This window comes from Corvus kubaryi, unplaced genomic scaffold (assembly GCF_017639235.1).
Source record: "Corvus kubaryi isolate FWS band 111438036 unplaced genomic scaffold, C.kubaryi_AGA036_p1.0 37385, whole genome shotgun sequence".
NCBI classification, from domain to species: Eukaryota; Metazoa; Chordata; class Aves; order Passeriformes; family Corvidae; genus Corvus; species Corvus kubaryi.
This window is the reverse complement of record NW_024581127.1, coordinates 15,984,967-16,004,433: the sequence shown is the minus strand read 5'-3', so window position 1 is coordinate 16,004,433 and position 19,467 is coordinate 15,984,967. Positions and strand designations below refer to the sequence as shown.

General features: G+C 46.4%; 1 protein-coding gene across 1 annotated transcript in view; it reads left to right on the top strand.

Annotated features, from left to right (window-relative positions):
* The first annotated feature begins 3,089 nt into the window (after positions 1-3,089).
* NCALD (neurocalcin delta) overlaps positions 3,090-19,467 on the top strand; it is a 57,956-nt gene continuing 41,578 nt past the window's right edge. Inside the window, exon 1 of the mRNA XM_042035696.1 lies at positions 3,090-3,237. The gene's annotated coding sequence lies outside the window, so the exon portion shown is untranslated. The remainder of the gene's footprint in view (positions 3,238-19,467) is intronic.

The following is a 19,467-nucleotide window of genomic DNA, read 5'->3' as shown; positions in this document are numbered from 1 at the left end:
TTCCAGCTCTTTAGGGAATCAGCAAAATGGTTTTTTGAATGTTTTGTGACCATCAAAATGCATGTGTTGTATTGTCCCCTTTTGTGAAAAGGCTTCTCTAAGAATTAAAAACCATTAAAATCTCTCTCAGGTGCACACATTTTTGTCAGACTGATAGAAACGAATGCACTACACAGTGTTGAGGGATATCTTTTTAAACTGCAAACCCAAATTTCATGTAGTATTGTACAAATATTGCCATTAAGTGAAAGAATACATCTGTATGTTATGGTACAATTTTATTGGTGGGTGTTGACATGAAGTTTCAGCCTTCTATATTGGATTAATATGTGGGATTATGTGCAATTATGATTACTACCCCACTGATTACTACATGTGCAATACATGTAGTAATCAGTGGGGGTTTTAAAATCCATCACATTATTCTTGTTTTAAACAGTCACAGGTTTCCTAGCTAATTGTGAATATCTTCCTCTTAAGGCAAGAATTTTAGACAGTGTGGGCTGCCTTACTCTATTGTAATAACTCTTTGAGCCCTCTGCACTGCACTGAGGCCCAGGGGCCAGCTCAGGATCTCAGAGGCCTTGGCCCCCTAACACAAACTGCCCAAAAAAACCCCAGTGCAGTGCCGGTGCTGGAGAGGTTGTTGATAACCTGTGCTGGAGATGCACTACTCACTAAATGCTGCATAGACCAGCATTGGCTGTTGTTGATCACAGGCTCACAGAATGATTAGAAGGCACCACTGAAGGTCATCTAGTTCAATTTCCCTGCTCAAGCAGGGTTCCCCAGAGCACGTCACTCAGGATTGTGTCCAAAAGGCTTTTGAATATCTCCAGCAAAGGAGACTCCACAATCTCTCTGGGCAGCCTGTTCCAGTGCTCTGTCACCCTCAGAGTAAAGAAGCTTTTCCTCATGCTCAGGTGGAACTTCCTGTGTATCAGTTTCTGTCCATTGCCTCTTGTCCTATCACTTGGCACCACCAGGAAGAGCCTGGCTCCGTCCTCTTGACACTCTTCTTTCAGATACTGACAGATATTGATAAGGTCCTCTCTCAGTCTCCCCTTCTCCAGGCTAAGCAGGCCCAGCTTCCTCAGCCTTTCCTCATAGCTGAGGTGTTCCAGTCAGCTAATCATCTTTGTATCCCTTCACTGGACCCACTCCAGGAACTCCATGTCTCTCTTGCACTGAGGAGCCCAGAACTGGACAGAGAACTCCAGATGTGGCCTCACTAGAGCTGAGTAGAGAGGCAGGATCACCTCACTTGACCTACTGGCCACACTCTTCCTATCACCCCAGGATACCTTTGGCCTTCTTGGCCACAAGACATGGCTCATGGACACTTCGTTATCTCCCAGGACCCCCAGATCCTTCTCTGCAGAGCTGCTTCCCAGCAGGTTGGCCCGCATCCTGTACTGGTGCCTGGGGTTATTCCTCCCCAGGTGCAGGATCTGCATTTGCTTTTGTTGAGTTTCAGGTGGTTCTTCTTTGCCCATCTCTCCAACCGGTCTAGGCCCTTCTGAAGGGCTGCACAGGTCTCTGGGATATTGGCTGCTCCTCCCAGCTTTGTGCCATCAGTGAACTTGCTGAGGAGGCATCTATCCCTTCATCCAAGTCATTGATGGATAAGTTAGACAATACTGGACCCAGTATCCAACCTTGGGGAGCACCATGAGCTACAGGCCTCCAACTAGACCCTGTGTTGGTGACCACAACCTTCTGAGAGCCACTGTTCAGACAGTTCTCTTTCCACCTCACTGTCCACTCATCCAGACCTGATGTTCAGCTAAATACCCCAAACACCTGCTGCTCTCACAAGTGGGAGAGATGCAGGGGACTCAGTGGTCCTCCCACTGCCCACTAGTTCCATGTCCCTTCCATTCTCCTTCTGCCTTGGATGGGGGGAAGGCCTCCTCAGAACCCCTTTATACCCTATCTCAGCTTATTTTTAAATTTCTAGTGATTTCTCTTTTATCTCTTGCAAAGGGGCCAAAAGCCAACTTTGGCTGGGGATGCCTCAGTGTTGGTATTTGCAGATCCCATGTGGCTTTACATGTGCTTCCTTCTTCACCAGAGCCATCTATTGAGGTCAGTTCCTGGTACTGCATATCCTGGGCACTGGTCAGTAACCATCACTGACTCAGATGAGCTCAGAAGTATTTTCTTGTTGCTGACACTTTGTCTTTCCTCCCTGCATCTCACAGGTGAAAGTTTTTCCCTTCTCCAGCATCTTCTGTGTCCTACTCCTGGCATATGCATGTGTTGTGGGGCTGTGGTAAGGTGGAGAGAGAGAAAAAAAGGAAATTTGGAGGAAGGAGTGGATTTTAGCTAGAGTTACAAGGAAATTGGAGACACTGGTGTTGTGTCTCTTCCCGCAGGATAAGGCTGCACAGGTGAGTCGGAATGAGATGGAGACAAGCACTGCTTTGTCCCCCTTCCTGTGATGTTTTGCTGGGAGCAGCTGGAGAAGCATCCTGTGCAGGCTAGCAGAGGGACCAGATACCGAGGCTAAGGGACATGAGGCCGAGCTGGCCAGGCAGCTCTGGGGGCCAGCCTGCAGCCCTGCACGGCTGCTACCCCTCATCACCACAGCACGGACCACTGCTGCCTCACCCCGAATCTGGGCAGAGATGTGGGTGACCAAGCATATGTCTCTGTGGCCATGAATAAAACTTCAGCTGTGGGTCATTTAGAAAGACCCTAATTTTAGCTAGCCAGCACGTCACTGAGGTGTCCCAGCACCCTCGGAGGGCAGCTCTTGTGCCCCTTTGCTTGAGCAAACCAGGTGTATAATGTCTTTTTTTCTGCCGGAGGTTGGGGATGCACGAGGAAGAGGAAGAGAGACGCGTTTTCTTACAGGGACAGGGTTAAGAGAGAGTCGGCGATGGGACCAGCCCCCGGCGCAGCCAGCTCCAGCAAGCCCGCGGTGTTTGGGTTGTCCGGGCGCCCGTGATGGCTCCAATGTGCGCGCAGTATGACAGATGACCTATTGAAATAATTTCGGAGCAGTGCTGGGGTTGCCAGGACAACCAGTGCTCCCTGGGCCGGCGCCGGGCCATGTGACGGCCGCCTTGACGTCACTGGAGGCTGAGCCTGCGGTCCCGGCCGCGCAGTCAAAGCCGTGAGAGAACCCGGTGGATGCTGGAGTCATCCCCGCCGCCGCCGCTGCTGCTGCTGCTGAATCTCAGGGGCTGCCAGAGCATGGACTATTAAAAACTTGCATTTCTGCAGTGTGAGGTAACCATTTGCTTTATGTTCTCATCAGGTTTGGATTATTTTCCTTTAAAAAAATAGAATAGAAAGCAGCTTGTATCAGTGACTAATATTTTTTTTCACTTGTTTGTTTTGGCTGGAAGTTTGCCTTGATGAACAAGCCCAGCACTATCAGATAAATGCAAAGCAGCTTCCAGTTACTAATTCTGTGTGCAGACGGCAAAACGGAGTTAAATATAGATTAATGATCCATGAAAGGAGAATAGAATGATAGCGTTCTCATTTGACACTTGAGGAATATAAATGAACGTGAGTAATCCTAGGCTAATGCATTCGAGAGTTAAAAGAAATTATGTTTAGGCATTGTGTTTTTATACCTCTGTTGGAATTTGTAGTTTCTTAATGCTGCCCGGTTCAGGCGGGTTTGTACCCAGTGTGTCCAGTGAGGGGGAAGCCAGCAGTCAATGCAGCCAGGAACAGCCTAAAATCCAACTCTCAAAGTTCGAGCATTTAAATCATCTTTGTTCATGCGGAATCCCTGCACCCTGCGCACTCCCCGGGCTTTCTGCCCCTCTCCTGGGGCACGCGGCACTCTTGACTGTATAGTGTTTACAGAGGAAAGAATCAAAACCTTCCTGAAAAATTATCTGAAATATGCCAAGAGAGCAGCATTGCTGTAACACAGGCTTTTACCCTTTTTCTCACAGGCACACACACAGGGCTTGGTTTTTTGTCTTCTTTTCTTTTCTTTTTTTTTTCTGTTGTGCATTGAGAACAGTTAGAATAGCTAAAAAAAGAACTGTAGCATGAGCAGCCTGATTTTTTCAGTCACCACAGTTATTGAAAAATGAAATGCTGTTTGGGTCTTTTTGTAAAAACAAGAGGGAGTTTGAGTCTGTCTCTGTATTGCACTTACTCTGAGGTAGCTGTTGTGGGGAAGGAGATCCCAGAGCTCCTGAAGTTTAGTGCCACAGCCTGAGTTTGTTTGTGTGGGAGCATACAGATTTGTTTTAAGAACAGATTACAGCTGAAGCATCGTGTGCGTTGTTTCCTGGAAAGTATGTTAGATCTTTCTTATCTTCTCTAATTATGTATTCCTGTTCCCTTCCTCCCAAAGTTCAAAGGGTTTATCAATAATGGTAATGATTCTCTAAAGCAGCTGCTTTAAAACAGTCTAAAACAATGTGGAGCTACAAAACAATTTAAGGCACCGAGCAGTAAAAGATTTTTAAAAATATGTGAAAATTATCCTAATATTGTCAAATGCAGCATAAGTAATTGTTTCAGAAAGAGAGCCAAGACAGACATTAAAACTGAAGGCACTGCTCTAGGGAAGTTATGGCTTAATGCTCTGGATTTCACTGCATTTGGTGTTCTTAGCAGAGAACAAGAATAAATGCATCTGAAACATCTAAACCATTTCACTTGGTGTTACCTCATCAGTTCTTTCCAGTTCAACTCTTGTGCCTAAAACATCATTGTTGAGGGGGCTGAAGTATTTCAAATTGTCTTTATTAAATTCTTCACTTGATGCCACTGCACCAGTGCATGAGGAATCTCGCCTGGCTCCTCATAGGTGAGTTTAACCAAGGTTTACAGGAGCCTCGCAGCATTAGTGGAGGTGTTGGCACTCCGCGAGCGGACTTCCCATGGGGAGTGAGTGGGCTCTCGGCGTCCTTGCCCGGGTGACCTGCCTGGGCTGGGCTGGGCACGGCAGCTCTCCAGCTGCTGTGGGGAGCTGTGTTTCAGCCCGTGGCAGTCCATCCCCCTCCATCTGCATGTGAGTTCCCCAGACTGTGGAGGTGGGGTAGGAGGGGAGGACAGGGGGAGGTGGTTGATACAACCCACTACCCTCTGAGGTCTGCTTGTTCACCAGCTTATACTGCTGGGGTAAGTCTGCAGAGTGACCAAGGCAGGGAGTATGGGGACAGATTTGAGCTGAGTGGCACCTGCCGTTCAAGAGAAGTCATTCACCCTCATGTCTGCAGGATTTGACTCCATGTGTAGCTGCCATCACCTCCCAGGTTTGACTTGAGTGATGATGCTCAGTGTGGGCTGAGGCTTATGTTGTTAATTTAGGCTTGAATACAGTGTCCTGTAGCATTTTTTTGCCTTGAAAACACCTGTAAGGGGAAAAATAATTGATGGAACTTTTGCTCGAGAGCTATTCGTTAGAAGTACTTTAAAAATACGTTCCTCATCTCCAGATGGAATGGACATATCTTTCTTTAGTGATTCTGAGGAAGTCTTGAAAAGGCTCTAGCTTGATCTTAGAGAAGAGGATGATAGCACATTTTAGCAGAAGGTCCTAGACATGCTGTGGCAAGAGGCAATGTTATAGGGCAAGCTGGTAAGTGCTGCTGGGGTTGTACAGGGATGTGTCCTACTTGGTAGAGTGACAGCTGTGTCCCCTCTCAATGAGTCTTTGGGGGCTTTGGGCATCCCATCACCAGGCCCCACCCATTTTGCCCCAGAGATTGGGAATGAGTTGCGAGCAGGCAGCTCACAGGGAGCACCAGCGTCTGCAACTGGAGACACAGGTCCCGCTCAGGAGGGCAGGGAATGGTGTGTGAGAGTCATCCTGGGGCTATGTGCCTCTGCTTGATGATTTCATGCTCTCATTTTCACTGGTCAGCTCTGTACCAAACCCCTTGGACAAGAACTCAGGTTTACCTTGGCAGTGTGTGGAGTTGCCAGGCAGTGTAATGCTAAGCATCCCTGCATCTCTGCCCTGCCGTGCTTCCACCCACCATGAGAAAAGAACAGCCTGTAGGTTCCTTCCCACCACCGAGAGGGGAAGGTGCTGCAGCCCATCCTTCACCTGCTGCCCAACGCCACAACTGTGACACTGCCAGCTTACTTGGGCTTGGAATCCTCTGACATAGAGAGAAAAAGCATGAGATGCATGTGGGCTTGACAACACTTCACCTTCTTCCAGGGAGTCCAGACTGACCCTCCTACTTCCCATCAGCCTTCATGCCATTGGCAAATGTCAGCCCCTTTGCACACACATGAGGAAGGGAAGATGTCTTCCTACAGTCTCCTTGTCCATGGTGAAGGGGGAGCAGACTGGCAGTTCCTGAGGAATTGGAGCACTTCACCTTAGGAAAGACCTTGGCTAAAGTCATGTCTGAGATCTCCTCAAGTCACTTCTCACACAACTGCATACAACAGGGAAGTCAAAAACAGATGTGAGCTGTTGATGCCTCTAGCCTCATAATAATAACACACTGAAGCCTTTAGTGTGCTCTGCCTTGATCTGGTTGAGTTGATGGGCAATGACAATATAAATTTAGGCCAGAATCATAATAAAATCTAAAAAGCCCTTGCAATGCAGAACACTACTCCTTGAATTTTTTCAAGCAGAATGCAATTTCAGCTGTCTTTTTAAAGGTCCTAGCTCCTGCTTAGGCAATATTCATGGGGGGAATAAAATCCTCTGTACAGCGTGGCAGTTGTCAGTGGGAACCGATGTTTCAGTATGGAGTTTCAGGATCTTAAATTACTTATTGCAGAAGTTGGTTCCCATTCTGCTAAAAATCATTACATTGTGCTAATTTAATGTCTGCATCAACATTAGGAACAACTGGTTTAAATGATAGCTGAGCTGCAGTAGAGATTTGGCATTTTAGCCAACAGTTGCTTTTCCAGTTAAACAGATGCCCTGCGTAGGGTACTCTGAATGCAAAATCACAGTTGACCTGACTGTTGGTTCCAAGCTAAAGCAACAAAAATCGTAACTCTGGAATGTTTTTGGTAGTCATATTTTAGAAATAATCTTCTATGGTGAGCCAAAATCTATGCAGACAGTTATAGTCAGATAACAGTTTAAAAAATAGACTATGTTTTGGCTGTACTTTTGCTGCTGTTAAATTTATCTTCTTAAATAGCAGGGAGTATGAGTTGAGGGTTGAGAAACAGTAATTTTGTAATTATTTTATATGGATTGAATTATTCTGTCATCAAATTTGCATTTCAGACAGCATTACAGTATGAAAATATAATTAGAAACTGTAATTCAGGAATTGCTGAATGTCATATTTCCCAGAGGGAGCACTGTGAAGAAGCTGCCCTTACTACAACTTTAGCAAATGTTGAAATCCTATAGGTGGAAAATGTGAAGGCTGAGTTGTAAAGTTCCTCTTCCTTCTGTGGTCTTCACACACTGTCAACTTTCTGCTGAACATCATTTTTTCATAAGATTCGTTTCCACAGAACCATCTAATCATTACAAGCTGAAGGGCTCAGATCCTGTTCTGCTCAATTTCAGTCTGGCTGTGCTGATATCTGCTGAATTGCTTTCAGCCACAAAATGACACTGAAATAATGTAAGGATCTGATTTACATGCAGAAAAACCAAGAAGCTTGTCGTTTGGTCTGAAATGCTGTTTTCAATTTGCCCAGCACCTGAAATTCCCAGCCATGCCTCTTTTCACAGAAGATGGCTGAGGATGGGTCTTGGTTTAGCTCTGTTTGTCTTCTTTTATAGTTCAGTATTTTTTGTAGTACATGTTCACAGTGTTGTGCAAAATTTTAGCTGTATGAAACTCACTGATGTCAATCCTTATGTTTTTTATTCTTGTGACAATCTATGGCTTATCATAGACATACTAGCCGGAAACAAACATGTCGTGTGTTTTTTAGCTGGGCTTATGTTGATAAATCCCGTGCACTTTTGTTTGAGACACACGCTTCTTAGGAGAGCATCATCCACCGCCAATTTTTCCCACCCCCTTGCTGGGGCATTGGTCAGGTCCCTACGTGAAACCGAGCCTGTGATGCACAAAGCAAAGACAGCATTGGGAGGAGGCAGAAGCTGAATGTGGGGCATGCTTGATGCTTTGATGTCCCCATACATCTGTCACGGTCCTGCTGAGTGACAGTCACAGTGCTACTCCAGAGGAAATGTCAGGACAGGAAAAGGAGAAGTGTGGACCTGTCACCCCAAGGATGGCATGGATAAATGGGCTGGCTGGTGACATGGTTCCTAGTGACCCAGGGACACTGTCACTCCCTGAGTGCTCTGAGGAACGAGACCATTTTCCTATGGCTGCCCAGGGCCATGTTCCTGCACCCAATGGCACCCAGCCCTGTCATTTTGCCTGGGTGCTGTGGAAGACGTCTGTTCCATCGCTCACATTTTGGGTGACACACATCCTGACGCCCATGTCATGCAATGTGGGCATAGGGCAGGAGCTTCAGGGTGTCACTGCAGATGACCATTTCTGTTAGGGAGGGTGAAGTAAGCCAGATTGTAAGCTCTTTAGGGACAACTTGGGGTGCAAGTGCTGGTTTACAGGTGGGACATGAGCAGTTCCTGAACGTCACAACTGCATTTTTGCACATTTACTTAGAAACTGCAAAGGAGCAGGAGGCAGCATTTCAGCTGTCTGTGTCTGCACATGGGAGCTGAAAGGCTTTGAGACAGGTTTAAACCTGCCACATTTGTCACAAAGCCTCTTAGCTGTGTGCTGAATCTCATTGTCAAGAGAATGGGTCTTTGGGAGCAGGGCAGAGCCAGGTTGCCCAGCCACAGGGGCACAGTGGACCAGGAGGGGTGGGACAAGGTGGGAAGGAGAGCTCTTGGCAGGACTGACTGGGCACATGCTGGCAGGATGTGGCCAGGACAGGCTGCTGCCATTGTTCCTGCACTGCTGCATCTGCCCATGCAGGGACCTCTGGCAGTGCTGCCTCATGTCCCTGGGCATCTTCAGAACAGGCCAGACAAGACTTTTGTGAAATGGAGCTGTCTGAAGGAGTCAAGAGAGTGAAATACTCTTCCTGTGTTAGCAATGACGCAGCAATGTTGTTTAGCTGCTGTGTGATGTAGCTGTGGCTAACAGGGCTGTCTCTCTTCTGGGCCCTGGGTTCAAAGTAGGGCTGGAGGAACACTGCACAGTCAACCCTTGTGCAGTACCTGCTACTGGATGACAGTAGTTTCATGATTGTTCTACCATTATAAATAGAAAATGCTTTTGGAGACACCCAACATTACTTGTAGAGAGGTTTTATTAGACAAGAAGATCAGGTGGTTTATAGGCTGTCACCTGAGAGAAGACAAGTTAAAGCTGAAGAAGGTCAAAGTTGGCTTCTTTGCTTACCAAATTCCCTCGCTCCTAGAGCAGCCAGATTTCCTGATTATGTCTCACACGATCTTTCTGCGTCTCCTTCAGGATTGTAAAAACACGATGGATCCAGCACATACGAAGTGTCTAACTTCAGCTGAATAGCACTCAAAGAGACTTCATGAAGCAATTTAGCCCTGAGAGCCTTTAACTGAAAGAAAATATTCTGCTCATGTTGTGCGCGCAAATCCAAGCTACCGGGGGACGTGAGCACAACGGCATTGATTATTTCCACAACTGCTATGTGCTTCCTATCACAACAGTATCCTTGTGTGCAGAATGGCAGCATGATTGCAGAGTCCTCTTTAGCTTTACCATTTTTTCAAGCCCAGGTCCAATTAGAGCAATTATATCTCAGCAGAAGCACTGTCTGTTGTCCTCTGGACCTGTCTGTCAAGTGTCCTATTCATTGCTGTTTATCTTGTGGGAGGCTTTTCATGTAAAGTCGTTCTGACCCTACTGAAAGCGTCCCACCAGAAGGGTAGCCTGCATTTTTATTTCACAGGCTGATGTGGATGAGAAGAGTGCAAAGTTACGGCTGGCCAAGGATACATCTTTCAGTCTAACCATGATCTCTTCTCACTTGAGTATTATTGCTGATTTGTCACAGCACACAGCTTTCATGTTCAATTATTTCACTTCACCCTTAATTTTCAATTACTTTACTGCTAAAAATTGAGAACATTATCAGAATTCACAGTTCTTCCTTGCCGTGTTGGAGGGTTTCCTTAATCAAAATCCCCAATGTGAATTGCAAGGCATGTAATGTTTGATGGCATATGTTATTAAACCACTTACAGCTCTGAGGTCTGTGTGGACTCTCTGCTCTCCAAGTTACTGAAGGGTAGTGGGAACTTCTGCAGAAAGACCCTCTGTGTTTTGCTTTGCCTCTCCTAACAGGGCCTGATGACAGTCCTAACAGTGACTCCTGCCAAGGAAGTCCCCCTTGTCACCACTAAGGTAAAAGCTGAAAAGCAGAACTCTGTGAAAGGCAGAAGTGCTGGGACTTGGGAAGGTCAGGGGCAATGCAAAGAGGAACTCTTTCTGAACAAAATATAGATATTTATTTTCTCATACTGCTCTTGGAAAGGAAAATCCAGGGAGAAGTGTTTACAGTTCTCTTTATGAAACAAAGAGAATTCTTTTCTGACAATTCAGAAATGAGATTGCCTGTGAGAGAGCAGCCCCTGTCCCTGCTGCTTGCTCCATGGCATCCACGGGAGTCTTGGCCAACATGCACAGCAGCACTTGGGCGGAATAGGATTGCTTTAGGAACTGAAAACATGAGCTCAGACTTTGGTTGGTTGTGGTGGCTGATTGGCCAGTGGCACAAGAGACAGAGAAAGCTCTTGTTAAGACAGTCTCTGGTGCCAAAGACTTTGGTTATGGTGAGGGACAGAAGCCTCTCCCAGAATGCCATGTTCAGTTATGGTGCTGTACCCCGGTTCAGGTTCCCCGGTTGGCTCCTGGTGTCAGCCTCACCCCTGTACTTACCCTGAGCTGCCACGTGCTCGGGGTCATTTGCCTCTGGAAACCTTCACAAGTTGTAGCAATAAACTGCTTTCTGTGGAACTCTACACAAGGACCCCTCTCAACTCCTTGCCGTCAGCTTAATATTACTGAAGCCATCCCTGCGTCTGTGTGTTCGTGCGTGTGAGCCACAAAACTGTAGGGGACTCAGTAATAGTTGTTCTTCCTCCAGTATCATCAGGGCAGGGGTTCCATCAGGTTTGTTTCCTATTTTGCCTCTCTTCTGCTAGGTTTTAGCCCAGAAGGGCGGCTTTTGTCAGGAGGAACTGCAGAGCCATCTGCAGTAGTGGTCCAGATGTCAGTTCTGGGATGTGCTTTCCCTTGGCACAGGATGCTGTGGGCAGGAGAACCATGCCAGCCCTGACCAGGGCTGCAAAGAGACCTGGCCAAGTTGGCCACACTAGTAGCAGAATAAGTGAGAGCTGATGAAAGAGCAGTATAACATGCTCCACATCAGCTCCATGGGGGTCTTGGTGAATTTGTTAAAGATGAGTTTATACTACTTAACTGGATCTGCAGCCTTGGCAGACTCAGTTTTTTTTCTTGCAGCGATGGCCTTTTCTCTGAGAACCTGGAGCAGGGTTCTCTGCTGCTGTGCAGGGTCAGAGCCCTCCACTCACCATGGACACATAATGCTCATGATGCTTCAATTAGAAAAATACAATTCTTTCAAAGATGACAGAAGGTGACAGAAGCACTAGCAGGGTGACTGCTTGCCTGACTTTTACACTTTTTGTTAGACACTGGACCCTTGCAGAAACCCCTGCCTCAATTCAAATAATCTGATTAGAAGTCAAAGAGTATTGCACTAGTAGTTTACCATGTGCCAGTTATTAGCAGGCTGTGGTGTTGCTCCAAGAGCCTGTAGTAAGACACACCTTTCCTTCATGCTGCTCCCACAATACTTGTGGATGGCACTCCAAGCAGGGTGTTGGGGAGGCAGCTGGGAGAGAAGGAGTTAAAACAAGTCACAATTACAGTTTGAGATATTCTCAAAAATAGCAGCTTTTCTTTTGTTTGCTGAATTCCCCGTGCTTTTACAGTCCTGTTCCCATTATTCATTTCTTTCCCAAAATAACATTTTTAAGCAGAGGAATGACTTGAGTGGGGAGAAGAGGGGATCTGCAGACCGAGTGGGACAGCTGAGTGCTCCTGTGTCTGCAACAAGGGGTATTTCAGGTAATTTAGCTTCCTCAGTGGAGAGCGCAGTAATTCCTTCCTGACAGCCCTTGCTGTGCTTCCCAGGGGCAAGCTTCAGGCCGTGTGCTCCTGCTGTCCACTGTTTTTGTAGCCTAACTCAAAAGGAAGCATTTCTTGCTGGTGGATGCTCCTTTGAAGGAGAAGGAAAGGATGCATTTGGAAGAATAAGCCGAAAGGAGCTCCAGGACTGGTGGTGCAGGCAGATCCCACTGAGCTGGGATGCAGTTCCAGCCCTCAAAGCACCTTGTGTGTCCCATCCTTGAATGCTGGCCCAGGAAAGCAGCTGCTCTGGAGGGGCTTCCTGACAGCACCCACCAGGGCTGGCCAGGGACCTCGCGCTCTCTCATCCCTCACAGTCAGGCATGCAGCCAAACACAAACAATGTGAGCTCCAGAAACAGGTGCCAGCAGCCTGCTCCTGGGGCTACAGGGAGGGATGGTAGAAAAGAGGCCCTGAGAGGAATTAAAAATTAAATGCTCGTGGCAGCGGCTTGCTGTCACCACATCTCAGCAGTTCACCTTCACTGTGGCTGGCTGGCTGCCCAAGCGCTGAGCAGGAGCAGAGAGAGGAGCATCCCATTGTCACTGCCTTCACTGGAGATCAGCCAGTTCTCCTGTTGCCCTGGTGGGTGAATGAGGAGGAGCTGCTTCACTGCTGCATGCACACAGAACTGACCAGAGCAAGCAACATGTGCCTCTTTGTGGAAATCCCCAGAGTCCTGGTGAAAGGCATCACACCCAGAGGTGGCCAGACCCAGATGAGTCACACGCCTCTTGAACAGATGCTGCTGTCCAAGTATGGGGTGCTGAGGAACTAAACTGACCATACCACAGCCCTCCCTGCGGTCTGGAGCCTGGAATAACCCCAGCAACAGGCATGCTTAGTGTGGGTAGAGGCTGAGCCCGCAAAGACTGGCATTTGGGGTGCAAGGGTCAAGCCTACCAAGGCTGGTATTTGGAGGTACAAGGGCTGGGCCCTCCTTGGCATCCAGTCCAGCTCCTTAGTGTGCACATGCCCTGAAACCCCTTCAGAGCCCCAACAAACTCATCACTGAGCCCAAGGCCCCTTGCAGAGCATGTCCCAAATGATTCAAACTTTGGGTCTAGTTCATAATCCCCTCTTAATATCCCATACTAGATAAGTGTTTGCTTTCCCCAAGCCTTGATATTTCTTGACATTAACATTCAAGTAGGTGACAAGCTATCGAGTTTCCTGAGATAATGGCTATGTCTGTACTATGGCCACTGGCTGTGCCCATAATAAATGAAATAGGGGACAACCCCAACACCAGAGCTCAGTAGTTAAAATCACTCCCTCTGCAGAGCAGTCCCTATCCCTCCAGCTCTTAATCAGTTCCTGTCTTCCCAGCCTGTGCCACTGGGCCCATTCCAGGGTGCAGATGGCACACAGTCACTTTTCATGAGGGTGCAGAGTTCAATAGCATGGCCAAGGGAGCTTCTGTGCCAGTTGGCCCCCATGCTGGGGAATGCACCCAGATGCATTTGCTTCATAGTCACAGGTGATATGGTAAATGTCGTCATGCATAACTGGGTGAGAATCCATGGGGGAAGAAAAAGAGCCTTAAAAATAGAAAAGTGTTTTTTCTGAAGCCTGGGTCTAGGTAGAGCTTATGAGCTGCAGGCTCTTGCCACAGCCACCAGCAGGAAATCAGCCCATTGGAGCATGACAAAAAGACTGGCAGCTCCAGTTTGTCAAACAAAGTGGTAGGGTTCTAATAGGACCAAAGCGAAGGAAGTGAGGAACATGGTCCTCACTTTCCTGGAAGAAAGAATAAAGAAAAACCTTTGGTCTACAGAGAAACCTCTGTCTGTACAGAGGAACATTGTCATGTACACTGCTGACCTGACTCTTTGCAGGATGGGGGTTTGATACTGATTTCTTGTTGTTTCTTGGTACATACTCTTTCCCCTGTGAGGCTCAGTTTTAATCCTTTTCTAGTTTACAATCCATTTATTTTTAAGAGATGAAAATTGCAGAGGTCAGTATCCACTACTCCACCCCTTCTGTTCTACCATTTCTCCAGAGTAAGTAAATTATTATCTGTATTAGCCTTCTCAGTGAGAGACCAACATGGTCCACTTCTCTGATGCTGTCTCATGCCTAATACTTGTTTTCCAAACCCTCCTTTGCCTGAAGTGAGCACCATGCACTGCACAATGCACCCCCCAGCTCCCTGGGGACTCCCCAGCCCCATATGCAGCACTGCCTTCCCCACACAGCACTGTCAGGAATTTCACATTTCACTCTGCAAAGAGAGAAATGACGTCCAGATGCTCTCCTTGTAAAACTTCAGGGTTGAAAGAGGTCAAAAGCAAAGGAGATTTCTGAATGCAGTTTTCTCCCAGTACTTCTGGTTTTGTTGACTTCGACCTTTATGTTTTTGATCTTGGAGCATTATGTCAGTAGGGTTTGAGAGAGCCAGGGGAGCATTTGCCTGTCTCTCTGCCTGCAGCTTTTTAGGTAGGTTTGATTGTTTTAATTCCTTCCTCTGTTAGACATGGAGTGTCTTTCACTTTCCCTGAATTTCCCAGTCAGGTCCAGTCACAGATCACTTAGTGTCAGTGCTGGATGGAAGCCATCACATGGAACTCTGATATTATTTGCAGATTTACATCAGTCCTGCAGAGCATGAGGATAGTGGCTGAAAACTTGAACAGTGGGGTTTAGCACAGCAGGATCCTGGCTTTTAGTAAAGCAGGACTTGGGCACGGCTGTGTGAAAGCATAAAGTTTTTCCTTTTCACTTTCAGGCAGGAGTTGCTGTGCTTGCATTGCTCCAGATAATACAGGGGATTTGGGAAGACTAGCGTTAAGACAGTTTTTCAGAATCATTGAATATGTTTTAATCCTTATTAGCCTTGAGCAACTGGCTCCCAGTGAACTCAAGGGTAGGTATAATTAAAGATCTGTCTTGCATAGCCTGCTGCGCATTTACAGCTCTGCAACTGCTCTCAGTAGTGAAACAGAAATATGTCTTTCAAAGGAAAGCTCAACAATAGGAAATATTTCTTTCAAAAATATGAACACAAATGTTTCTTCCAAGAATCATCAGATAAAGGCAAAAACTTTCTTAAATTTCTAGTTCCACTAAGCACCTGGCTCTAATCTACAGTTCCTTGACTTTGTTCATTTTTTAACCCAAATGGGATCCTATTTTAAGGCATTGTTATTTCATCCGATAATAAAAGTGTATTCAACCATTTGTGTGTTTCATCAGTGTTTGCATTTCTTGTTCTGTACCATATTTTGCATTTTTCTTCAGTCTTTCCAGTGAAGAACCAGTGTTGTCCAAATTGCTGCTGCTCAACTGGACATAACTCCCTATTCCTTGCTATTTAAAGTTGGTTACCTAGTTCTGCTGGTGGGTAATTTTGATCAAGATTTCACAGAGTGCTAAATTTGTCTGCACAGACAATAGAATGACAGGATTTTCTCCCAGCCTTTGCAGAGGTTTTTGATTGCTGCCTCTCAGGTGTCTGGCACAAGTGGAAGTGGCACTGTTGTGGGATGTGCTTGTTACTTCAGGCGTTAGCCTTGAAAAGCACTGGGTTACTGCATGGTCTGTCATGTCTGTTTAAGCACACTATCTCTGAAACTGCTCCTCCTGCAGTCAATAAGAGACTCCATTAAATTGTATAAACATATTAAGAAAAATAAGAGATTTACTCAAGGAATCTTTATTGCATTTCATTATAAACCACTGAATCTAATATACAAAGAAGATTGCTTTAATTATAAGTGGACAAAAGAAAGATTTGCTCTGTGTTCCCACTAGGCAACTATGAGCAACATGCACCTTCTTCATCTAATGTGGTTATAACAAGTAATTAGGTTTGGTAGTTCTCCTGGGAGCAGCACTTAGCTGTATTACACAGCCCCCAAGAGACAATGACATCAGGTGGTTTTGTTAGGTATTGTGGTATCTGTTCTCAGATGTTTTTTCTTGCCCTGAGGAAACTCATGAGACAGCCATAATGTGGGCAGAGGGTTCAGATGATGAGCTGTAGATCTCCCCATCTCGCCTCCAACCAGTTTCACTGCAGTCGGTGCTGCCCTCTGGAAGCTCAGCAGATAGCAGAGAACTCTGATGGCCCTCTGTGCCTGCACACCCATGCATGGCTAATTTTTGTTGTGCAAAGTGAAGTGCCTTGGTGCCATTCACTGTTGTTTTGTATGTTATTACTATTTCAAATCCTGAGCAAACAATTTTAAGAGGAGGAAAAGGGAGAGTTCAGTCCAAGATGGTGTCCTAGAGCAAGAGCTCCCTGCCGCCTGTGTTCTTCCCTGTTAGGTGGACATCTGACAACTGAGTGAAGGTCTGATAAGTGGAGGGATTCCTCCATATCTGTCATGGTGTGGCTTGGGAGGGAGCATGAGGCAACATGGTGCCTTCCCACTGTCACAACCAAGAGAGGGCTGGGAATGCCCTGAGGCAGAAGATGGCTGTCAGGAGATACAGATGCCTACAGCCTCTGAGTCCAGGTAAGGTCAAGAAATGCCTGATGAGAGTCTGTTCTGTGCCATCCTCCTGTGAATCTCTGCCAACCCAGGAATCTTCAGAACTGACTCCAGCTAGTCCAGAAGCACAGGACTAGCTGATAAAAAAGCCATACAGATTTAAAAAATCATTTCCTCCCTGCCAGAGACTGGAAATACTTCATGCCTCAAACATTGATACAAAGTTTTGCTCATTCTAAAGAAGCTACAACCGAAGAAGCTTCCCTGAAGAGTGGGACTTTGGACTGAAAGTCAAACTGTTGATTAGATAAAGGGAAATGGATTGTTCAGTCATCTCAGGCTGAGGGAAAGGTATGCATCCACGAAATGCCAAAGCCACCAGCTGCAACTATCCCCAGCTGAGTTTGGGGTGGGGGAGAGTACAGCTCACAGAAGCCAGGTTTACACAGACTCCCCCCAGCCGAGGGGGAGGAGGAGGTTTTGGGTGCATGGTGCAACCTCTGGTCAGAGGCAGTGAACACCCATCCTCCATTACACAAAGTGGCCCAGCTGTGGAACCCCCAGCCCCACAGGCCACATCCACGGGACCTTCACGTGAGAGGCTTGGCCCCACAGGGCTGCACGTGGTGCAACAGACCCAGAGTCTGCTGTGAGAGACTGACCCCCACCCCAGGGGGACATGGCCGGACGTGCCCACCCAGCCTGAGCAGGTACACCCATGGGACTCTGTGCCTTCTGGGGGCACCTTCACCACCAAGAGACCAGCTGGAGAGGATCAACGAACAGCATTGGGATCCACAGAGTGATGATATTTTCCTTATTCTGTCCCTGTCAACTCTTTCTGTCCCTGCCCCTATTTTCTACTCCTTTCTTTATTTCTCGCTCTCTCTCTCTCATATTTACCATCAAATAAAACCCTTACTATTGTCACTGGCATATGGTCTCGTTTGCACCTTAATTTGGGCAGAGGCATTTCTAAGAACCTTAAAACTGGATCATAACACTCCCTCTTCCTGTACATCCATTCAATCAACACTGTAGTGCAGCTGTCAGCCAGTAATTTTTTTTAAGTCATCAGAAGTCTTCAGATGAAAAGAATGGTGTTAATAAATTATTGTGTTCCTTAGAGGAGACAAAAGGATGACAATAAAGAAGTGAAATTTTGTAGAAATCTTGAATTACTGAATAGAGACTGGGCACATGATTCACTTTCAAAGAAAATGCAGAGCTTACTATTTCATGATTTGGACAACATAGTCTGCTAATCCTCTTGATTCCAAGGTTAAGCCCAACCAGCTGTGAATTTTATTGAGGTTACTTGTAAATCTTAATTTCAGTTAAATTTTTTGCAGTAATGTATTGCTGCTCTCAGTGCTGTGTGATGCTTGAAGTGACAGAGCTGGCCAGCTTTCCTGACCTGTCTGCTGCATCCTGGCACTCGTTCCTCTGCTTACATAAGCCTCCCCTCACATTCCTGCCACTCCCCATCACTGATGTGTGGTGGGGGGTTATTACATAGTGCAGAGGAAGATAGAGATACTTGTTTACTAAACATCACTGCCTTTGGCTCTCCTCGTGGTGATCCTGGATCCTCTGTGCCTGAAAGAGTGCCCGCTGTAAGAAGTGTGCTTGTTTTTTCAGATGCTGTTTCCCTTCTAGAAGTCAGGACAGTAGGGGATCTCCTGACTCCCCCAGTTCACTGCAGGTATCTATGTCATATAGACCCCATTTGTGGATTTTTCAAATTGCGTTTTCCCTTGCCTTTGGCTCTTTGTCTTATGATCTTTGAAGAAGGCTGTTCCACAGACTTCGCTGCTCCAGTGGTTTGAGATTTGCTTCTCATTCCCAGCCAAAATTTATTATGGCTAGTTTATACCCATTTGTTCTTCTGCCAGCATTGTCCTTCAGTTTAAACTGCTTTTCTCCTTCCCTAGTGTTTACCCCCTCTGATGTATTTATAGACTACAACCATATCCCCTCTTGGCCTTTCTTTAGCAAGGCTAAACAGCCGAGTGCCTCTGGTCTCCTCTGAGAGCACAGGCTTTCCATTCCCTTATTTGGCTTAGTAGCCCTGCTCTGCAGCCACTGCAGACCAAAATCCCTTTTCCTCAGTGTGTTTTCCTGGCCATGTACTGTAGTAATCCAGGTGAGCCCTCATATTTCCAAAACCTGCTCATTAACAGCATTGGTATTTTACCCTCCCTGAACTCAACAGTTTGGTCTCAGCGGGTTCATTAGAAAGCATCACTTGTTTCCTGCAGGAGACATCATATTGGTATTTTCCTGTTATCTTATGACTATATAAGATCTCCAGCTCTTCCTCCTGCTGCATCATTTCTAGTTAAGAGCATCTTAACTACTGGTCCCTCAGATACTGCATTTTGCAATAAGGAATTTCATCCCTTTGCACTATCCCAGGGCTAAAATCGTCCCATTGTTCTTGTGTGGTAGTCTGGCATCCACCTGATGGTGCCTGTCACCTTGGTGTCATCAGTAACTGCACTGCCTTGAGATTATGCATCCTGATTATTAACGAAAATGTACAACTATATCCATGCCGAGACTCAACTTGGAAGAACCCTACTGTAACCACCTTCCATCTGAGATTTCTCCTTTGATTTCAGTTCATGATCCTGGAAGAGGAAACATCTGCCTGACTCTGTCCAGCACATTCCCCAGAGGAATGGTTTGCTTTGATTTTACCCAAGTGGCTTTGAATTAGCCTTTCTATATACATCTGTTTATCTATTAGAAATGAATGCTCATGTACTGGTTGGAAAGCCAGTGCAGGCAGACTTCCTACAGGGTTTCCATATAAGGTCAGTTCTGCCAAGAAACTTCAGTTCTAATCTCTAACATTTCTACAGCTTCAGTCTGAGATCTCTCTTCAGCAGCACTTGCCAACTGTGCTGCTCAAGTTG